Source organism: Crassostrea angulata, chromosome 2 (genome assembly GCF_025612915.1).
Source record: "Crassostrea angulata isolate pt1a10 chromosome 2, ASM2561291v2, whole genome shotgun sequence".
In the NCBI taxonomy this organism is placed as follows: Eukaryota; Metazoa; Mollusca; class Bivalvia; order Ostreida; family Ostreidae; genus Magallana; species Magallana angulata.
The window spans coordinates 15,967,569-15,992,829 of record NC_069112.1 but is presented as its reverse complement, the minus strand read 5'-3'; the positions used below and the strand labels follow the sequence as shown (position 1 = coordinate 15,992,829).

Below are 25,261 nucleotides of genomic sequence, written 5' to 3'. Positions count from 1 at the left end.
TATATATATATATATATATATATATATATATATATATATATATATTTTTATATATATATATATATATATATATATATATATATATATATATATATATATATATATATATATATATATATAAAATATATATATATATATATATATATATATATAAATCTGATTTAGGCATTGAGGAGACCATACCCTAAAATGTAGTTTAGGGAGACAATATACAAAATTTTTATATGTGCATATTTTTTATTGCAAATAGTCATTTAGAGGTCTTCAAGATTCAAATAACTTTACATGTGTTTTAATTTTTCAATATATCTTGTCCTTAAAAAAATACAGCAAAAATGGTCTCCTTAATATTTTGTTACTCTCTCATAAGGCTTAAGGAGACCGTGCATATATTTTCATATATATTTTTTATGGCTTAAGTAGACCATTCTTTTTTCCCATAATTTTCATAATTTGCAAGTGCTCTATCATTTTTTATCGCCACGCAACATAGAATTAAGATATAATGCAAGGTCACTGTGTACATGTGCATGTATATGTAAGCTTTGTTAATATCTAACATAGTTGATGGTGTGGACTTTTAATATTCATAGATGGTCATTTAGAGGTCTGTGGAATGGCAATAATCTCACATCTGTTTTAATTTTTCATTACTATTAGCCCTTAAAAATATACTATATTGTCCCTCTAATATTTTGCTACTGTCTTATGCGGCTATGGGATACCGATAATACATTTTTATTAATATTACTTAATTAGGGTTTAGGTAGACCATTCTTTTTTTTAACCATAACATTCGTGATTTGCAAGCCCTTTAATTTTCACTGTCCGGTTTTTTTTCGCATGTCACGAAATTTGCGAAAATGGGGAAAATATGTAGCATTTAAATTTGCGTCCCTACTGAAGATTATCTTCTCAATTCAATCCATTCTACATGTATCCTTATGTGTTTTAGAATTTCACATTAATAAAAGAAAAAAAAAAACATTTCAAGTTCATGAACAAACTTTACTAATCATCAAAACTAATTTCAAATAGATTTCATTTATAATTTATGAACCAGGGTGTAAACATTAGTTCAATTTTGAAAGTTTAAACAATTAATCATTTCAAATTTATTAATAGAGCAATCATTTCCATTCAAAATTCAGTGTACATAACATGCCCATTATTTTGGTGAACTTGCAGTTCAATTACAACAGTTTCATTTTTTTCTGTGCAACAAAATCATGTATGTAAGGATCTGTAAATTTATGAAATCAAAATATTCATAATCTATTTTCAACCTTCATATTTCAAATTTCATACATTTCAAGAAAATAAAGCTTTTAAAATTGATTTACTTAATATTCTTCATAATTCATATATAACAATAAAAAAAGGTGATCAAAGATCACGTATTGAATGAACCATTCATTAATAAATGTTAATGAATAACATTGATAATAAGTACACATGTAAGAAATTGACAAAGTTTAAAAGTTACTCTGGGAGCAAAAATGACTGATCAAATGCATGGCATAAAAAATATTAAAGGACGAACAGGATTATGCAGCTTAAAAAAAATTCAAAATTTTCAAACTTAAAGACATTAGGATGTCGTCTGCAATACATATCACGTTTAGGGGCCACTTTCTTGCCTTATAAGAAACAAAGGTAATCACAGATTACAAAGCACCGAGACGAGGCATCACCTTTATAAAGCATCACCTTTATGAGACCACCTTTATCATATTACCTGAAAATCATAGTTAATGATCTTGGATATCTATGGATACTGTTTCGAAACAATATCATATTACTATATCATATGTTAAAAGATTGGATAATAATCATATGTTCATTTCATATATTAATATAAGATACACACATATAATAATAAAAATAAAATACTGTAATAAATAATGATGCAATATGATATTGTAACATATGATATGACATAGTGTCATGTTAAATACATTATTGCTTTTGATCACATAATACAATATCATAATATATGATACAATGTCATATCACATAATACATCACAATTTTGTAACACATTATATTATATTGTATACTTAAGTATGATATTGTATGATATTATATCATATTTGATACATAATATGATATTGTATCATAAGATACAATATAACTTGATTCAACATTGTATCAAATCATATGATACAATATCATGTGATACAGTTATATATTATATAATACAATATCACTTTATACAATATCGTATCATATGTTACAATATTATATATTCCAATATCAAATAATACTATTTCATGTGATAAAATAATATATTATATAAACCAATATCATTTTATACCATATCATATCATGTGATAAGATATTAGATATTACAATACAATACTGTATCATATTATACCATATTAAATATGGCAATATATAATATGAAACAATAGCATGTGATAAAATAGTATATAATCCATTATCATTTTATACAACATTGCATCATAATAAAAAATACTTTACATTACAATATAATGATACAATATCATATCATAATGCACAAAAATATTGATACAATATCCTACTAACTTTTTATAATATAATATATGATATAACATTGTATCATATACAACAATAGTGTATCAAATCTGACAATACTATATCATATGAATCATGTTATATCATTTAACAACAAACACATCTATCAATCAGGTTAGAGTGAGGTAGGATATTCTTTTAAAACATCCTTGATAATAGAGATCAGGATCTGAAACTGAAGCAACCTCTATGATTCATTTATATTATAGTTAAATTAACTATGCAAGCTATTGTCTATAAATCATGTGACCTGTTCCAAAATAACTAAACCTCATCCAGCATCCAAAACCTATGACTCAGATTCGGCATTCAAGCCTGCCAGATGCATCAGTATCATAAGACGCATCATCAATTCAAGTTTGGTTAAGTTAGGACCAGTCATTACTAAGATATATTTTTAACATCCTTGATTATGAAGATCAGGCTCTGCATCTGAAGCTACCTTTGCAATTCATTTATATTATAGTTAAATCAACTATGCAAGTTTGAAATAGTACTAAATAAATTTAATATATGACCTGTTCCAAAAAACATAACCTCATCCAGCATCCGAAACCTATGGCTAAGATTCAGCATACAAGCCTTTCAGGTGCATCAGTATCTTAAGATGCATCATCCATGCAAGTTTGGATCAGTAGTAATTTAGAAATTGCTATCAAAGGCCACCTGCACCAAAAACTTTAACCTGTTCCAAAAACCTTAACCTCCAGCATCTAAAATTCATTGCCCAGATTCAGCATCCAAGTTTTTCAAGTTCATAAAAAGGTCCAGATGCATCATCCATGCAAGTTTGGTGAAGATAGGACAAGAAATAACTAAGATAAAGGACCTGCAACAAAAACTTTTACCAGGTCCGGACGCCAACGCCAGCAGTATAGCATAAGTTCCCCCGAACTTCGTCTCAGTGAGCTAAAAATAAATTATCATACATGCCCTACGTCTTGTTGTTACATTACAGTTACATTATATGTAAAATGATGAGATTCATGTTTGCTTTTTCATTGATTTCATTTCATTTAATTTTTTAAATGTCCTAAGTCTTGTTGTTTTTCTCTCCTTGAAGATTTTAGATCTAATCTTCAAAAATTTGGTCCTCTCATCAAGCCGTTCCAATGAATACATTTCATGTTTTTCCAAAAACTCCTGGATTTCTCTTTTACCTTGAAAAGATTTTAAAAATAATATGAACAATCAGAATTATTATATTGTTACATATTCATGTAAAAAGGATAATACCTATGTATAGATTCATGGCATACCATACTCTGTATGGTTTTTGCTTCCACTACTTCTTGCTGAATATTTTGATTTTCATAAATACATTCATGCTCGAACTACATTCATCCACTTATATGTCAAGATTATCTGTTTTGAAATGCCCCCTCTACCGCTTTAGGCTTCAATACACAACCCAAAATAGAAAGCCTATAGGGATTTTGCATTGCATCGGCCATGAAATAGCCTGGATGACATAATTGAAAAATTGTATGAGGTATTTCAAGTGGGTTCCGAATGGTGAAAAGATGTAAACATTTCACATTATAAATCTCCATGAGAAATTTGTTTCTATTCCTGTAACGGTCACCTGAGTAGCATATAACCCATACACAAACTTGTCGAGGAGTCTCATATATGCATTTAATTAATTAGGTTTTATTCTGGAGTAGAAAAATTATAAATTAGTAATGACGGCCACCTCCCTGCCTGAAATCTTTCAAAAAATACTGTGAAACCTACAATTTTGGCAAAAAACTTAAAAGATCGGGTCTACAAAATCATGAATTCAGTTTCCTTTCAGGTGTGTGGGAGTAAAAAGGATAACTTTTTAACATTATATGCAATAACACCTAAACATCCATTTTGGCCCTGCCCTAGAGTTAAAACCCATACTCCAGGGGACATGAAAATTAAAATTTCAGTAGAGGACTTCCTGGTAAACATAATTATAGGTCAGTTTTTAATACAGATGTGTGAGAATAGAGAAGAAAATGTTATAACATTATATGCATTAACACTATATTGCCTCCCCCCTCATGTCCTGAACCCCTGACCCAGGGGCCATGAATTTTACAATTTAGGTAGAGGAGTTAGTGGACATCGTAACCATGTATTCAGTTTTTTGCCCACATGTGTGGGAGTAGAGAAGAAGATTTTTTAAGATTTAAAACATTTTACTATATGGCCATATTGGCCCCACCCTAGAGCCTGAACCCCTGACCCGGGGGTCATAAATTTCACAATTTTGGTAGAGGGCTTCATGGACTTTATAACCAGATAAATATACAGATATTTATATGGGAGTAGAAAAGAAGATTTTCTAAGATTTAATACATTTTTACTATATGGCCATATTGGCCCCACCCTAGAGCCTGAACCACTGACCCAGGGGTCATGAATTTCACAATATGGACATCATAATCATGCATTTAGTTTTAACAAATATATATGGGGTAGAGAAGAAGATTTTCTAAGATTAAATACATATATACTATATGGCCATACTGGCCCCATTCTAGAACCCCTGACCCAGGGGCCATGAATTTCACAATTTATGTAGAGGGCTTCATGGACATTATAACTATGCAACCAGTTTTTTCCTAACATGTGTGGGAATAGAGAAGAATATTTTTTAAAATTTGGCTCTTTTTTTGCAAATTTGGCCCCACATGTGGCGCCCCGGGGGTAGTAGAGTCATGAATTTTACAATTTAGATTCCTCTCACCATAGAGATGCCTCACATCAAAAATGGTAATAATCAGCCCTGTAGTTTTTAAGAAGAAGTTAAAAATGTAAAATTGTTAAGGCACGATGCACGATAACGGACAAAAACGGATTGCAATAAACTCAGGTGAACTAAAAATTGCTAATTCATCAAATTGTGGATAGATAGACCAAGCAACAAAGATATATCACCTGAGCTGCTTTTAGTCTTCTTGGCTGCAACTGGGCTTTCAAGAACTTTAGTTCCATTATCATCTTCGATCTCAAAGAAGCACTCTGTAATAACAATATCATGAATATCTTACTTTGCAAATACTAAGGACAGGCATGCATAAAACGTAATGAAAAGAGAAAACATTATGGATGGGTTTTAATTATTAAACGATGCAAATCAATGTACCATTGTCATCTTAAATAAAGAAAGAAAATTATTGAGAAAAGTTTTTATCATTTCAATAATATGACTTCTATTACCCCCCCCCCCCACCACTACCACACACAGATTCGCACAAATAAAAAAAAAGACTGATCACCTTGTGGTGTAACATCCGATGCATTTGCATTTCCACTCTCGCAGGGTTTGGACATCAAATCTTCTTCAGTCACATGGGATTCAGGTGCTGTACTTGGACCTTTAGGATTGTGCACATGTAACTCCGACACTCACCCTTTTAGATAAAATTTCAAAAATGTATACAAATACAAAAATTATTTAATGAAGAAAAAAGAAAAAGAAATACATACACAGTGATTTACCACACTAAAGCACTGCCCATATGCAAATGTGGGGGTATTTTACCCAGTTTTAAGCTTAAGTGTAAATTTTCCCTTACATGTAAATAATCCCTTTTACAGTATTGAAAGTGGTACACTTTACATTTTCATTACTATCTGAACATTTCTTGAAAGTCAAATGGAATTGTGCACTACAGCCTCTGTCACAAGTCACAAGGAAATAACTCCATCTATACATTGTCATTCAAAAGCCAGAAGCCTAACACCTAGCTGCAATAATGTAGCCCTCTCCTGTTTTTTTTTTTTTGGGGGGGGAGGGGGGGGAGTAAACATCAGTTATAAAAAATCGGAGAGGGCTACATTGTTGCAGCTACATATGTATGACTATCCTATTATCAAACAAGAAAAACATTCACAAAATAGATTGAAACAAACCTATCAAGTTGACTTCTTTCATCACAGGAACTGAGAGGGGGAAAACAATGGTATGGAACTGCAAAAGATCAAAGAATCGTTATTGCATAAATAAAGTTTAAAACAAGAAATCTTTTAAAGAAACAGTTGCCCCTTTTATCAATCTTAACATGATTACTTTCTTTCGCAAGTCAAAATTAATTATTCTTACTAGACTTTGACCCGTGCGTGCACGGGTCGACATTGCATATGATATCGGACATTCACTACATCGACGCACCGTATTGTTTACAATTACATAACCAAGCTTTAAGCCTACAATAATGCTATTAATTTCACTACACTCTGCTTAGTTATAATAATCTGACAGGAATGCCTCCCATATACCCGTAATGTAGCAGAAAATTGCAGAATCGCTCCGAATCGATTTTTGAGAAAAATAATGAGGTTGTATTGAAAATAACAGTCAAATTATTCATAACAAACCATTCTGAGGCTGTAAATACTTTTCATCTAAATATTTATTTCATATTATTGAAGGAATCAACACTTTTTTGCTCGCTTCAAAATTACACACCATGTTGATATTCGGATCTCTTGGGATTTTACTCTAACACAGTGTATTTATATTTAGGAATATTATTACATATAGGAGAATTTATTACATCCATTACATTCCACTCATATCATGGAAATCAAATGCATTATCACAGCATTAGGGAGACCAGACAAACATGTTAATTGTTATACATAATAACGTTGCAACTTTGATTCTAATTCATTTACTTTGTTCAAAATGCTCACTGTTTTCTCTGAGGTTCAAGATGTCCTGTTTTTCCATTGCGTTGCGGCTAGCTCTCAATAAATCTGTGGTGGACTCTGTATAAAATTACTAATATATTGTATTGTAAATACAAGCTTCAACATTTACTTTTTAAATCATTGCAAATTTTATTCCTTATGACTAATTAAAATTAATATTACAAATATATTACCGGTACATCCATTACATTCCACTCATATCATGGAAATCAAATACATTATCCCAGCATTAAGGAGACCAAGCCCCAGGATCACATAATAACATTGCAACATTTAGTTTATTTCATTTACCTTGTTCAAAATACTCAGTGTTTTCTCTGTGGGTCAAGATGTCCCGTTTTCCCATTGTGTTGCGGCTAGATCTCAATGAATTTGGGGTAGACTCTGTAAAAAGTACCAATATATTGTATTGCAATTTCAAGTCTCTAAGTTTACTTCTTTATATCATTGCTAAGTTTATTCCTAATGATTAATAAAAATAAATATAACAAATATATTACATCCATTACATTCCACTAATATCATGGAAATCTAATGCATTATCACAGCATTAGGGAGACCAGACAAACAATTTTATTATACTTTCATGTTAAATGTTAAATACTGAAATATGATTGGTTTAGACGCAGTTGGTAATCCGTTCTATTACCCTCAGCGTTAGCAACACACTTTGCAATTGGTAACACAACGAACTGTTACATGCGCTTAAATTATGAGCGTACGGTTTGTCGTAGAATTTACTTCATTTCTAAATAAAAGCAGTAAAATTTTCTTTAGAATAAGACATTCAGTAAAATAAAATGAATAGTGCCTGTTTGGGATGATATCTATTGAAATTGACACCCCTCGAAAACCATTGTCAACCTCCGCTCACTGCTTTACCTTAGGGTCAAGCTGTCCTGTTTTTCCATTGTGTTGCAGCTAGATCTCAATGAAACTGGGGTGGGCTCTGTAAAAAAGTACCAATATATTGTATCATAAATACATGCTTCTAAGTTTACTTCTTTATCTCTTTGCAAAACTTATTCCTAATGACTTATACATGTACTTATAAGTATAACAAATAAATTACATCCATTACATTCCACTCATATCATGGAAATCAAATGCATTATCACAGCATTAGGGAGACCAAGCCCCAAGATCACGAGCAATCTTAGACTTGAGTAGTAAATTGTACACTGCCAGTGGCGTAGCTACCATGTATGCTTATATGCCTGAGCATGCACATCATTTGGGGGAAAAATCAGTAAAAAAATAAATAAAGAAAAAAAAATATAAAAAAAGAATTCAAGTATTAAGGTCCATACTTAGTTAGTCCATCAGCCCGTTTCCGTCACTCGGTCCTACTTTATCCGAAATCAATGCTAAACAAAGACCTATTAAGCACCAAATATAGCCACACAATATGGTCTTAAAGTACCATATTAAAGAAACAGTACACAATGCATGTACCTAAAAAGGCAACTATTTATTTTGCAGTTGAACTTAGTTTTACACATTTTAAATTTCCCCGATAGAATATCACAGCTTTATTGAGATATTCATTACCATAAACTATGTGAAAATGAACTTAAGAATAAAAGCTTTGAGTGGGTCAAAGGCAAATGTCAAAAAAAAATTCTTCTTTTAACTTTTAATAAGTTTTGTGATTTTATTTTATGCCTAAACTATAGCCAAAACAATTTTAACTGCCTAAAAATAGGCTTAAATAGTAAGCATTCCTTTCAATTTCTGCTTTAATTTTTGGTGTTAAAAATCGTCACAATCCATGAGCTTCCAGGGGCTTTCGCCCTCTGGGCTTTGTCCTGGACCCACTGGGGGCCTCATGGTGGCCCCCACACCCCCTGCCATTTTAAGCATGCACTTCGTTTTAGGTCTAGCTACCCAACTGACTGTATTAATGTTTCTTGCTTAAAAACATAATAACATTGCAACATTGAATTTAATTCATTTACCTGCTTCAAAATGCTCACTGTTTTCTCTGAGGGTCAAGATGGCCTGTTTTTCCATTGTGTTGCGGCTAGCTCTCAATGAATTTGGGGTGGACTCTGTAAAAATACCAATATATTGTATTGTAAATACAAGCTTCTACGTTTACTTTTTTAAATCATTGCAAATTTTAGTCCTAATGATTAAACAAAATAAATATAACTGTTACAAATATATTACATCCAGTACATTCCACTCATATCATGTAAATCTAATGCATTATCACAGCATTAGGGAGACCAGATCAACATGTAGATTGTTATACACAACTACATTTCAAAGTATATCTAGTTAATATAAATGGATTTACTTTAGTCTGAATTAAAATGACTGGGCTCTCAGCCTCTTGTTCTTTCAGGCATTTTTTGCAAAGTGAAAATGGACTGCAGATGCAAAATTATTCTTTAAATAATAACATTACCCAAAACCTTCTTATTTTCATCTGATTCAGAATCAGAACTTGGCGAGTAGTTTGATACACTAAATTGGTCAGAATCCACATCAGAGGGAACTGAAAGAAATTAAAACAATATAGAAAATTTTCTCTCATAAACATTCATCAATTATTAGTTTACCACATTTGGTAATTGATGTTTCTTTTTTATAAATCTGACAACAGACCACTGACTAAATCAAACTTTTCAGCCATGGTACAAAAACAAGACTGTACCAATATTCAGTGGAAAATGAATTCCAATTCAGATTGATGCTTAAATTAACTAACCTACCAAATCTGATAATTCTATGTAAATGTATATTTTTCAAGAAGTACATTCTGTAAACAATTTGCAAAATATACATATTTACTACAGAAACAGATTTTGTAATTTATCTAACAAAAAACAATTTTGTTCTGCAAAGGAGACTCTCCACATTAGTGACAGATTCACAATGCACACTGACTTATATTAATAGCTTTTTGTTGGCATGGATGTTAGCGCGAGTGGGTCATGATGTGGGAAGAAGTTGGGGTGACTGGAGAAAACCCACGTGTCCAAGCAGGCGACCAATGTACCCTATCATATACAACAACTGTCGATCATGGGGATTAAACTTGGGTCGCAGTGGTGATAAGCAGGTGCATTGTCCACTGCACAACTGGACACCTCTTTCAAGCTTTTAATTTAATTGTGCTTGATAATGAAAACAAAATAAATCTATTCAGGTCAGCACAAGAACCGTATATAATGTTAAAATTGAAAGAAAATCAAACAACTATAAACAAAATAAAGTGAAATAAAACCTAACAAAACCATTACCAAAATCAAAAGGATCACAGCCTTTTCTGAAATCAATCAAAACTAGTACCGGTAAAAACATGTACATGAACAGGGGCTAGTGTTGTCACGATGATTGAATTTCAATCTATGATCAGTTGAAAAGGTTGTCGATTTATCATAATCGATTTTAGATTTTATAATCAATTATACTCAGTCTGGGTTTATTACATTAATATTATACCTATCATTTTGTTTTCTAATCTGTATTGAATGAAATGAAAACTGTTGTGAGCTGGGGGTTTTCTTCAGTCTCAAAAGATGTGTAACATTCTACCTAATAAAAATACAGCAAAAGTCTTATAAGCTTTTAAAAGGAAGTGAAAATAGCACTTATATATTTTAGATTATACATAGTATAAAATTTAGTGCCCCATATTATTAAATTTAATATAATTTGTTACCGATTCGATTATTGACCGATCATCAGATGGCAAGAGACAACCAATTCTGCTGATTAATTGATCACGATTTTTAACCTATTTAACAACACTAACAGAAGTTTTAGGCTTGTTTTTCAATAAAAACATATAAATTATCTATTCTGATACTTTTTAAATTCTTGAGAAAAACCTATTTTTTAGATTAGTTTAAAACGAATCAATGTACGAAAAAATGCAAAAACAAAACCAAAGCCAGATAACAAGATATCCAAAGCCTGATTGTAAATCACTACACTCTCTCTTAATAATTATTTTTTGTGTATAATTAATCCAACCATTTTCCTACCTTGCTGCGCCACCGCAAGCTTTTCCCATCACAACCATAGTCATATACATGAAGTATCTCTTCCCCAACCACAATGTCTCTCTTAGCAAACAATCATAGGTATTCCCTTCCATTAAACACTCTGAGTTTATGGTAGAGTTTGCATCGTCCTTGCCATCATTTACAAACTGGAAGATACATGTATGGTTGTTCACTCCTGACAGCATCAATACTACAGTGTACATAAAAAGAAATCAAACCTTAAATAAGAAGCATATAATTACTGGTATTTTTGCTTGACTTAATTAGAATTGTTTATAGTTATTTCTAGAAACATTACTGCCATACATAAATGTTAAAATATTACATTTAGCTGCAGGTCTGTATCTCCTGGTCTGAAAAAAAAATTTGGATAAACGTTGCTTCAATTTTTTTTTTCACATCAGGAGCTACATACCTCCAGCTTCATGTAAATATGTATAAATCGTATTACCAAAGTTCTTTTCCATTATATTTATAGATAAATATTTTGTTTTCTGTGCTTGTCTTCAATCTCTCCTCCCCATCCTGTCCTTTTAATGTTTCTCCTGCAGGAGAAAATCTCCACTGACATGACTGGTTGTGCTAATAACTCCAAAACCTACATTAAAACCACAAGCACCTGTGTGAAAGCATTGTTTATATGCAAAGAAAACTTTTGGATTCATAAACATCTACATTAAGCCCCATTCACAATTGGCGTACGAGCACTTTACAAATCTTTGCGATCGGAATGTTTTAGATTCGCACGAGCTCTCTCATATATTGCATGAGGTCTCGCATTTGTTGCATGCGTTTTAGTGCTTGCATCAAGTCTCCTTAAAAATTGTGGACATGCACACTATTCAGACGCGACTGAATGCGATCCAAATCATCGCAGTGCAATGCACGAACAATATATAGTACGAACATTTTTACAACATTTTGTATACTCGCAAGAGTGCAGGTGCATGATTTTTAAAGGTCATAAGATGAATCGCTGCTGTAGAGAGAGAGAGAGAGAGAGAGAGAGAGAGAGAGAGAGAGAGAGAGAGAGTTGAATGTGATAATAGTCTACCATATATCATATGTGCATGTTCTAGTGAGAACATACATTAAATTGGTAAACAACAAAATATTTACAACCATCGACCATTTCTAATGCTATCATGTATGAAACATGTCATGTTATTCTAATAATTATCAACAATTACAGGGGGAAGGGCGCCCCGGGTGCGCATAAACATTAAAATTAATACAAGTATCAAAAAGTAGTTTTAAAAGTGTTGCTACATTGGTCATGCTTCTGGATTGAATGTTCTTGAGAGCACATTGTGCACAACGCTGTGTAATCAAGACATACATGTTTTGCCTGGTCAACAGATCACACTCAGCCCAACGGGAATCTGCAGACACATTGTTTACATTATTATTAATCATCAAAAGCCAAAAATTTTACAAACCTGATAATATCCGAAAAGCCAAACGAGAGTGATACTATGATGTCACATTTGTAAATGTGGGTCACAATTGTAAATGTGGGGTGAGCATCCCGGTTGTAAACATGGAGGCCTGACTTACCTATAATATATCAATTCGTACATAGAATAGTCGGCTATCTTTCCACTATACAAGTGAAAAGAGCAACTGATCTTAATTTGCTTTTAATTCATTTAGGTAACAAGGGGTACATGTACATATATCTACATTACGTACATAATTAATTTAAAACAATATTACTGGTGCATATAACTGTAATATAAAAAAATTCTTCATGTCGATCTATTTACATAAAGCGACATTCTTCGGTTAACTTTTCTGTCCATTTTCAATAAACTAGCTATGTAATTACAGGGATTTTTCAGCCTTTTTTTATTTTGAAAATGCCAATTTTTTTGGAATTGGGAAAATTGTATCGACTATTTCATGCAGTTGGGAGAAATCATATGTTGCATACATCATGATTTCTGAATTTATTATCATAATGGAAAATCAAAGAGCTAGACTTTAATTGAATAGAATCTAATTAACTTCACAATATAGATATATGTATAATATTCCTATATTTAGTTATTAGAACAAGTCTTTTTCCCTGAAATAAACACCTTCAACACTGGTCATAAAAGTATTACATTATTAAGAATTTATCAACATCCCCTTTTAAATTGAGAATGTATTTTTCTGTTTGAAATATTTCATAACATTTACCTTTTACTTTTATATCAGTCTAGTGTGTGTAAAAAAAAACATGTACGATTTACAGTACTGTACTGTATACCACAAAATAACGATGTTTTAGAAAAACAGAGGAAAATCGGATTAAAAGTTGGCGATGTTTACAGCGTGTTTGGAAACTTTTATGACTGCAGTTTTGCTAAATGGGTTTGTTAATAGTTATACTGAACATTTATGGACATTCTGATTATTTTACGAAGTATTTTTTGATAAGAAATAAACATAAGAACTATTTACCAGTTTGGGAAAAATACTGCTATACTAATTGGGATCATAATTTGGACAGCTGCTGAAGTGAACTTATTTCCAATTGGGAATGGGGACGACTTTTGCTCTGGAGAAGGTACTGATAAATCCTTGAATTACATATTACATCAAACGTACAGTGGAAATGAAAATCATGCTTTTATTGTTAACTTCGTTTCGAATGTCCTCGAAGATTGATCAACATTTGGTGTAAAATTGTCAACACAATTATCGCCCTATTTTATTTGAATATTTAAAAAAAAAACTTCATAAAAACATTACTTTGTTCAATTGTAGTAGGATTATCAAAAGTACTTACCATAAAATGGCTTTGATTCCTAAAAGGCAACACGCTGGCGTTAAAAGGTCCATTGTTTTAACCCGAGACGTTCCGAGAGTACTCGGAAGAAATGGCGGAGAGCACTTGCCAAATGTTCAAACATGGTCAAGAAATTAACGACTTTTTTTCTAGTTAGGCTTTATACATAAAAAGTGAAAAAGTATTTTGAAAACAAGTTCATTTAGAATAATTAAAGGCTAAACAAATTATATATGTTAGATTTTTTGCAATATTGCAAGTTTTCATTGGTCTCCTAAATGCAGAAAAATAGTCATTGCTAATTATACGATGGAGGCAGATTGAATTCCTTTTTACGAAAAAATATAGACAAAAGGCAACTATTGGATGTCAAATAATAGACACATTGATGCATTTTAGGCAAAGACACACAGTTCATTCATTTAAAGATAAGCCAATTACATTTTAGACAAGGTCAAAATAATACGGAGACCAAAATATGTCTCCCTAATCTCCTGGTCTCCCTAATAAAGATAAAATAATACAATCGGTCTACCAAATGCATAAGTCAGGTATATATATATATATATATATATATATATATATATATATATATATATATATATATATATATATATATATATATATATATATATATATATATATATATATATATTAAAATAAGAAAACACGAAAAACGTTCAATATAGCTTAACGAGGCCGGGTCTAATTTATTCTGCCCTAGATTTTTGGATGAAATTTTTTACATGAATTTCTACTGATATAATTATTATTTTAAGATTAAAAAATAAGACATTTACCACACCGTTTGTTTAGGGGGTTATCTCAAAGTTTGTTAATCTTTAACATAGGACCCTATTAGATTTTGCTTGAAACGTATCAATTTTGCATATTTCTTACATTTTTTTCAAAACTTCTGCCCTAGGGATTTCTTTTCCTGTTCTACATATTAAAGTTATTGCTAAAAGGCATCAAATGGTCAAATAAAAAAAACCTTTTACCTCCTTGGTTGTTCCAGGGGTCTTATAAAAGTTAATTTTTGTATGCCCAATTTCCCAGATTCATCAGATAATGGCTATTTTTTAATTGACAAAGGCGGAAAAGGTGATCTATATAGTATTATTAAAACATTCAGACATATTTAAGAAATAAAAAAACTATATAGCATCACATATTAAGGGTCATTACTATAAAATACATGGTTACTGTCTTGATATATATGAATTAAGCTATATTTAGGCGGATTAAGAAAACGTGACAGAGGGCTAGGCTTTCTGAACCCTTTTCACGTTTTCGACCCGAGCCCAAATATACCTTATACTTCGAGACATTTATGTTTATTCCACAATATAACATTATTTTTTACGCATCAAACGAGATTTTTTCAACAATTTTCGCTGAATATCTGCAGTTGAAACTATCACGCCATTGCGTCAACCAAGCAAAAAGATGACGTCACAATACAAATGAAACGCTGCGCGAAAGCGTGCGTACTCGTTCTGTACTCGGCCTCGTTAAGCGCTTTCATTTTAAAATCTTCAGAAGCTATATAATGGTAACATAGTAACGTGACGTCAAAAAACTTGAACGTTGAACGGCAATGTCTATTATGACGTCATAGCTAGATTTAGCGGAAAAAATATAATATGCAACAAAGTAAATAATATGCAACATAGTAGATAATATACAATTCAAAACATTAATATTTTTTACGGTGCTACCGTTCTGGCGAGAGCAGCAAGAATTACACATACCTTGCATCATTGTCAACTTATAGTTTTATTTAGGTATCAACGAACGTCAAAGAATTTTTCAGAGAGTATAGCTCTACAATAAGTATGCAAAAGGTACTAATTTTAATGGTTATGATACATACAGCGCAACCCCCTACCCCTAGCTGCAATAATGTAGCCCTCTCCCGTTTTTTTTTTTTTTTTTTTTTTTTTTTTGGGAGAGGGCTACAACTCCATAGGATCTCCGTAATTGTGCAAGTGCGGGAGTGATTCACTCCCGCAACAATTTCGTCTCAAATCGTATATAAATGACAATAACATTTGCATTTCTTACCTGAACTCAAACATTGTAGATGTCTATGGCATAAATTAATCCAAAAATATCAAGCATAGTCCATATATCGGTTATTTTTCGTGTATGTCAACAACACAAGTTGAATTTGTCCGCCATGTTTACTGACCTTGACCGGTCTTATTTTTGGACAGCCAATGAGAATTCAGGAGCGGATCTTGAACTGAATATAGGAATTCCCCTATTATAAACATAATTAACGCGGTAAATATGAATTTTCCATTATATACCATTTCCTTAAATGATATTTTAGTGATAGAACGAGGTAAGATCGATTATTTACACTGACATTCACGTAATCAAGCCCATCAAAACTCCAAGCGTAAATCCCATAAAATCACGCGAGAACTGTCATGGCTGCTGAAAAAGACGACTGGTAAACATGCTGATGTGTTTTATTTGGTTTTGATTTATATACGGTTACTTTGTTCAACCTGAATTAAAAAATCATTTTATCTAAAGGAGGTCTATTATAAAATCGATCTTTTCAGACCGAAGTCAGTCGCATTTAAAAAATAATTTTGCACCATTACGGAGATCCTGTGGAATTGTAGCCCTCTCCAGTAAACATCAGATATAAAAAAAATCGGAGAGGGCTACATTATTGCAGGTACCCTACCCCGAGAGAGAGAGAGAGAGAGAGAGAGAGAGAGAGAGAGAGAGAGAGAGAGAGAGAGAGAGAGAGAGAGCCCGGTACCTGTTTAATAGTAGGTGTATAATTTCCCACTTTTAAATTTAATGGTCTGACTATATACAATATCTACATAGTTTTTTTTTACCTGGTTATTTTTTCACTTTATTCCTTTATATTTAGTTCAAAATGTTCTATTGTTTATTTCCTCCCTACTTGTATACTTACCTGCCTACTGTACATGCATGCACAATTAGCTTAAAATGGATCGATATGACAGTAAAGTATGGGTCTTGCTAGTATATATTTATATAAAATCTCTATGTTAAAAAAAGATTTTAAAAAAATCATATGTCAATGAGGCAGGTATCGCAATCTATACTGAAATAGCCAGTACACTCATTACAGATGTTTGATCCACCTCTAAATTTATCGCGGGAAATATAGCGCGAGTGCACTGTTACGTCATCCATGACTTTGTTCGTCTTTGTTTACGTTTCTCGACTCTATATGAAGGTATGGAAGCATGTAACAAATCTTTTGAGTCTTGCCAAAGCATATGCGGTAATCAAAACGTGTCTTCAAACTTTAAGTCACCGTAAATTACGAGTTAAAAGTCGGCCATTATTGGCATAGCACCACGGGTGAAAACATTAGAGAGCATTATGGGACGTAGACAAAAAAATTTGTTTGATGAACCGTAGGTTAAGCTCGTTTTTTTTCCCGCGCACACTGGTTCTTAGAGCTCGCTTCGCTAGCCGGCGCTGCGCGCCGGCGAGCTGCGCTCGCTATTATTACAGACAGTTCAATTTGGGTTTAAAAATACGGATGAAATTTTTTTCTTTTTCTCTTCTTTGAACATTACAGTCACTTAACAGTTTATAAAATGGAAATATTTCAAACTGTTTATCCAAATGCTCACTTAACGGTATCAGTCGATATCCCGGGATGTTTATGTGTTGTTTATGCACACGCACACGGACCCATTGTTTCCCCCATGTAGTACTCATTGCAGCCTGGACATGTTATTACACATAAAACATTCTTCGTGTCACATGCCATGTCCGTCTTTACGATGAATTCTTTTCACTGAAGTCGTACTTAGATCCCTCTGATATATGGTCACAGGTCCCGCATCGTGGGTTTCTACACTTAGTAACTGTGTGTTTAGTATCAAAATGGGAAGTGCACAATATTCGTTTTAAATTTTTAGGCTGGCGTCTGCTGTTAATGACGTTCACATCTTTGTAAATTTCTTTCGTGGATTGGTCGTTGATGAGGATATTATTAAACTGATGAATTAATGTTCATATTTCTTGTATTAAAGGTATGTACAAATGGAATAACATCAATGGTTTTTTCCGGATGTTTAGTTGCTAATAATTCCGATATATCATACTTCTTGGCTTTACGAATTCCGTCGTCAATGAGACCTTCGGGATAACATTGGTTAGTGAGGTAATGTTTGAGTTCTCTGAGGCGTATGTCTTGGGTGTTTTCATCGCTCACAATGGTACAAATACGTCGAGCTAAATTATATGGAATAGCAGTTTTTGTATAATGAGGGTGACACGAATTAAAATGAAGATATTGATGTGTGTCAGTTGTTTTGTAGTATATATCAGTAAAAAGTTTTGAATTCTTCTTTATAACCAGAACGTCCAAAAATGGTAATTTGGTGTCATTACTTTCTAAAGTAAATTTGATGTTGGGATCAAGGTTGTTCACAAGTTGATGAAATAGCACTAAATTTTCGTCACTATTATTCCATAAAATAAAGCAATCGTCTAAAAATCGTTTCCAACTAGATTTAATAGATCTTGCTTCTTCTTCTCCCCAGCGTGACAGTATTTGTTCGTGTAGCTTTTCCTCAAGGTATTCAAAAGTTAGAGTGGCGTATGTTGGTGCCACCTTTGTCCCCATTGCTGTACCTTTCACTTGTAAATAATGATTTTTTTCCGAATGCAAAGGTGTTGTTTTGAAGTATTATTTGTAATCCTTCGAGTATAAATTCTTTTGTAAAGCGATCTTGTAGAATTTCAGGATGCTTGTTGATCCAATGGCTCACCGCTTTTATTCCAAGCTCTACCATTATATAGCTTCTGAAGATTTTAAAATGAAAGCGCTTAAGCTATATTGAACGTTTTTCGTGTTTTCTTATTTTACTTTTTATCTATAACTCGTCGACCACTGTGGATTTTATTGTGTTTCTATATATATATATATATATATATATATATATATATATATATATATATATATATATATATATATATATATATATATCTAATTGTTTAAAAATCTCTATTTACTAACCTGGGAGTCAAGCTTCGGGTTATAAGCAAGATACAGAGCTTTACACACAATGCTACTGGATGTTTGTACACAACACAGAGGTCATATTTTCGTTTGTTTATATTTTAAATGCAGCTATGTTGAATAGGAAATACCACCAAGTTTAAAAATCTTAAGTTGAGTGAAATAAACTCATGTAAACAAAAACATGACACAAATCAAGCTATGTATCTTGCTTATAATTTTACGATTAACGCTGAAATTTTTGTTGATCAAAAGAAATGTCTTGCTAAAAGGATAATATGCTGTTACTACTTTCTGATGCCCCTTTTTCAACAATAAATTGCATAAAATCTACACAAAATTTTGATAGTTTTTCAAACAAAAGTAAATGAAAACGACGTCGTTTAAACAGTTTCCATAGTCCTGACATATTATTATTTTTAGGATAAAAGCATTATCGGTGTTCTTAAAAAATTATTGCAGCGAAAAATCATCTTTGTTGGTGGACTTTTGTCGTTTTTCAATAAAGCTGAAAATAATTGGTATAACAGAGCGACATGCCTGTCAATACATTTTTTTTAAATTATAGCTCCTTAACATGTGACAATATTTTTCAGTTAAGTTCATTTATCAGTCAAGTGAGTTTGGATATGAACGTCATAAGACATGATTTCATGCCTGGTAAAGGACAAACGTTTATAATGGAGAAGGCCAATTAAATATTTTAATGTTATTAATTTGAGGAATTGAGCACAATCTTTCTGGTGCATCGAGATACACTTTTCTTCTTAGGATATAGAATTTTTTAAAAATAAAATATGATAACTTCATGTAGTAAGTAGTTGAGGGAGAAAATGTACCTTTATACTCTCATGTATTTTACTCGTTTTATAAAGTGATGGGGAAAGGGGGGTAAAATAAAGGGAACTGGAAGTTAACCGTGAACACAAACTGAAAATTTTGTTAATTACTAGATTTTTATAAGTTTTTACGTAAACATTTACATAACCAAGCTTTAAGCAGCTGTTAAGCCTATAATAATGCTATTGATTTCACTACACTCTGCATAGTTAGAATAATCTGTGTCTCAGGACAGGCCTTACCACAGTTAAAATGCCTCTCATGTACTCGTAATGTAGCAACAAAATGCAGAATCGCTCCGAAACGATTTTGGACAACTAACCATTTTGAGGCTGTAAATACTTTTGGTCTAAAAATTTAATTCATGTTAATGAAGAATTCAACACTTTTTCACCAACGTTTTTACTCGCTTCAAATTTATACACAATGTTGACAATTGGAACTCCAAAACTCTCAGGGTTTTTCATATTAAATGCACTGAGAGTTATCTCTTGTATTTTCTTTGATGAAGAGAATATATAGCAAATTTTCAATGAAAATTTACACGTATTTGTATTATCGTTTCTGAGTTTATCCATGCAAGTTTCGGAATCTTTAAAGGAATTTTCGTTGATTATTAATAAGCGAAGCTTGATTTAGAAAAAAGAAATTGGTAATATTCAAATACCAATGATGTTTTAAATATAGAAAACAAAAGACAGTACTCTTCCGATTTCTCGGTATTAAAGCCCCAAAACTCGGGTCTTTTATTTTAATATAGTACATATAGTATAGATATTACATATGAACTTATTTTCGCTAAAAAAAAAATGGTATTCCATAAAGCTAAATATGTCAAAGATTAAGTATATGCAAAAATAAGTGTAAAATTCAGATATTCATTTTGGTTAATCTACCGAGGGGCCACATGGCACAGTATCCTTTGAACGCCCATATAAAGCCAGTGTTGCTCAGGTGAGCGATGTGGCCCATTGGGCCTCTTGGTTTTTTTTGTAACCGTATGAAACGTTTCATTAATTTCATTCGGAATTCTTCTAACATTTTATCAATTGTATCACATTGGCGCCCACATTTTTTACTTCCCCAAACGTTTGTGATCGACATAAAATTTATGTATACCCCGAATATTATATAATTACATATTAACATCGTAACTACTTACATAAATTCAATCAATATTCTTTTTTAACAAACACAAATATGCCAGTTTTAACGTGGAGAGCGTAGCATATACATTATCTGAATGCATCATGCATTGAAACATTTCATACAGTTAAAAAATATAACTTCAATATATTATAGCATTATATTATAGTATTATAAACATACGTTTAGAAATTTCTGTAGTTAAATTGTTGTGCACTAGTACATTGTAAACTGTTCAGCGTTTTGTGTGAACCGTGTAGCTATCGTGTGATTTGATTGAATGTTTCAGGTTTTCTGCCAATGTTCATGAAATTTTAGGTAAAAATCATATTTACCTGTTATATATTTATTATGTACTCCTATTCAACTACTTTAATTTGATAAAGTTTACGTCCGCTTACTTGATGCGAGTTTTGTGTTTACATTAAAACATTTAGCGGGACCAGACTTGTGTGCTGTGTTGTACTTTCCCCCGTATATACTGGGCTGATGCCATTGCACTCCGAAAACTTTATGTAAAAAATGGAGGCTAGACCATATCTCCTTAACTAACAGACTCTTCTTTGTCTTGTAGACAAAGCTTGTGCCCTATTTTTGCTTACATAGGTGTAATATGCTAGTAAAAAAATCAAGCCTATTTGTATATCTTTTTATTCATTTTAGATATAAATAAACAGTTTCTAACCTTTAAAATATTTATTTTGGGTCTTAAATTGGAACTTTCACTTCAACACTCAAAATAAAAACAAACGCTTTGTTTAAAAAGCGAAAAACAAAATCAAGCTCTGTAAATGCAGGTTACACTACAGTATTAAATTTTACTGTATATTCTAACCAAAATTACACAACCTTACATACGGATTAAAAATTCAAAACGAACTTCTAAAAAATTCTTTTGACATCTTGACATTTAAACAAAGCTTCATTTACAATTTTCTAGCAAAATACACACGTGCATCCAGCAAGGCGTAAGACTTTGTTTACCTCGAAGTTACACATATCCTTGAAAATCAAGCCCGGGCCTTTTCACTCCCCTCCGGAAACAACACGCATAAAAAAAATGACCTCGCATTACAACAAACCTTGGACAGTTAGACCTCTTACACATTGTTTTTCATCTCATAAAAAATTCGGGACTAATTTTGCCTAAGCCATATTTTGATGTGAACCTTCAGTGAAATTCTGTAGTGACACCTAAAATCGCTAAAAACTCAACGAATGACACTCAAACTATGGCTGTCGTCTATTAAAAATGCCTATCTGAAGCATTGTAAGCATTAAAATGGGAGAAATAATTTTTGACCAAAACCGTGACCATGCCTTTTGAAATACCAAAGACTACAGGTTTGAAACTACTTTGACAATCTTACATATTCGTATTCTTATATGGTATTTTAAAATCATTTACGGATATTATTTTAATAATCATGTTGCGGGATTTATCACTGGACACACGCACACTATATTGAAACGAATTTTATTGCTACTACCGATGAACGATATATGGCTCTGAAACATACATAAACATACATAAACATTCACATCACAAGACAACTCAAACACATATATATCGTGCAATAGCTCCATTTCATAATTCAGTCACATTTAATACTTTAATGAAATGGAAAATAGATTAACTAAAAATCCAATCAATTGTTCATACATACAATTATATGTTAGTCACACAAAACATAGATCTTACCAGATATATGGTATTAGGTCCTATTCAATTGACATCAGTGTAAATGTAGATTTGTAGGAATGACTCTAAATATCAACCAATTAAATAATCGATTACTGATAAAATAATTACTTAAATAAATACCATTCTAACCCTTTATTTTAATTCATAATGTATTTACCTTTCACACAAGTTAATAAAGTTAATAAACTCTCTTACTTTAGGTAGATCACAATAACAAACATTTGTCATCACATTGATTTAGAAATAATTTAGGCAATTCTATGACATTGATCATGCTGATCTTAATTTCTAAGAAAAAATCCAAATGTTTTGGGGTCTAAAGAAGTCAGCTCTGTGAAATATTATTGTTGAAACTTTCCCGATCTTCTGCATGAATAGTGGGTTTGGCCTCATATATGATTTGATCTGTATGATCTGATATGGACTTGATACTTAAGGTAACTCCATACTCGTAAAATTCTCTGAGGAAAGTTAAAAAACTGAACTGATTTCAACTTAATAGACTTAAATGTCATCAATTGTTAGAAAAAATATACATGTCATCGCACTTTTTAAGATTCCACATAAACATAAACGAAAGCATATTTTAGCATCAGAAAACTGTATTTTTTTTTTTGTTAAAAGTAAAATCTTGTAGGAAGAAATTTGTTTTTCTTGTTTAATTTTAATGTCAACTTTATCAGAAAACTAAAACTACAAAAATATTTTTAAATTTATCGTCAGAATAAGAAAAACTATAGCATTTAGACATACAACTGAGAGAACAGTCAGAAAAAGAGTTATTTCCCCTTTACATAGATAAGATGTATAAAAAAGTGGAAATTTAGGATAAAATAAAGCTGCGAAAATATCTTGAACCTACCAATAATTCTAATTACATCCAATATGATTATATTCACAAAAATAAATAAAACTATCTTGCACAAATTTTAAAGAATTCAAAGTTTTACAAAAAAGTATGACATCACAGAACACTGGATCTACTTTAATATATATTCGGGTTGACACATTCTCTGCGCCTGAATCTAGCTCTTTGTCCTAGCGACAAGCTTGACAGCTTTCGGATTCCAACATCAAAATAAGTTTTCTGACGATTATGGGTAATTTTCCTCTTTTGCCTGGTAATACCTTCTGATACTACTTTTGGGTTCAGTTGACTTTTGGTTATTGGTAACATTGATCTGAGTTGTCGGGTCATAAATAGATTTCCAGGAGATTCAACATATGTTGGCGGGTTCCGGTATTCTAGTAAACTGATACTAGGAAACTAGATTGTCTGCAATTACGCGAGAATTCACCCAATCAGTAGGTTGATATCCTTTTTTAATAACTCCTTTTGATTCCATGTCGTCCGGGGTTTTCTTCAGTTCATCACGGAATGCCATTGGCTTGGACTGTGTGGCAGGTTTGATTTTGTCATTAGTACATATCGTACATGTATAAGGTTCTTTTAAACATCAAGTCCAGAAAACACACTTGAGTATTCATCAACAGGAGAGAAACACTGTGATATTCCTGTTGATAAAGCTATTTTAATGAATCTTGGTTTATAACGGGATTTGTATCCTAGTATGAGTGGTTTAATTCCGGAAGTAACATTGAACTAAGATGTTTTTTGTATAGAAGTACACATTTTCCTGCTGCAGGTATGGAGTCCCCCGAATAACTCGTACATGTAAGTCTTACATTGATATTAACGTGTGGTTTTTCTTATATTTTGTATATTTCATCTGTGAAGATATTTATTTGTGATCATGTGTCCAACTTAAACTGTACTGTTTTATTATTGATATTTAGGTTCATATGTATTTCATCTTTGTTATTTTTTCTTGAGATCGATCCTATAAAAATATTCTCTTTGTTCGCCTTGCAAATGTTTATCTCCGTTTAGATCTTGGCATGAAAAGATTAAATCTTAAATATTGCTGCAAAGTAATTTTTCTAGTGATACTTGACACATCTTTTCCTAAATGCTGGACAATATCATCGACTCTGATCTTTTCCACATTTACCACATGTAAATGATGATCTTGAAATGTAATTTGGACCACTGTATTCCTGTTTTCAAAAAGCTTGTTGATTACCGGTTCCAGTCGATTTTTGGAATGTATGTTTATTTCCTGTAGACGGTTTCACACACTGTGTGTTTTTATCCCATTTGACAGCAATGGCCTATTCTTCCTGCTGTTGGTCTTCCATCCTGCCCTGTGACTCTTCATTCGCACGATAATACTCAATGCTTTGATGAGTGTAAGTTCACTGTCTCTGAGAAGTCTCTCTTTCACTATCTTGGAGTGTACACCACATACAATTCTATCTCTTAACATCTCATCTTCGAATGTGTTAAGCCTTAAGTCTTTTGATAGTATTCTAAAGTCAGTAACATACTGGTCTATGGTTTACGTTTTCCCTTGGACTCTAGTAAGAAATATATTCCTCCCTACAGTTATATTTTCTCTCGGAGCACAGTATTTTTTTTAACTTTTGAA

The 25,261-nt window shown here is 32.0% G+C and overlaps 2 pseudogenes; both read right to left on the bottom strand.

Moving 5' to 3' along the window:
• Positions 1-2,623: 2,623 nt before the first annotated feature.
• LOC128171303 (uncharacterized) lies at positions 2,624-8,300 on the bottom strand (annotated as a pseudogene).
• A 1,347-nt stretch (positions 8,301-9,647) lies between these two features.
• On the bottom strand, positions 9,648-12,825 carry LOC128171304 (uncharacterized; annotated as a pseudogene).
• Between the last annotated feature and the right edge of the window lie 12,436 nt (positions 12,826-25,261).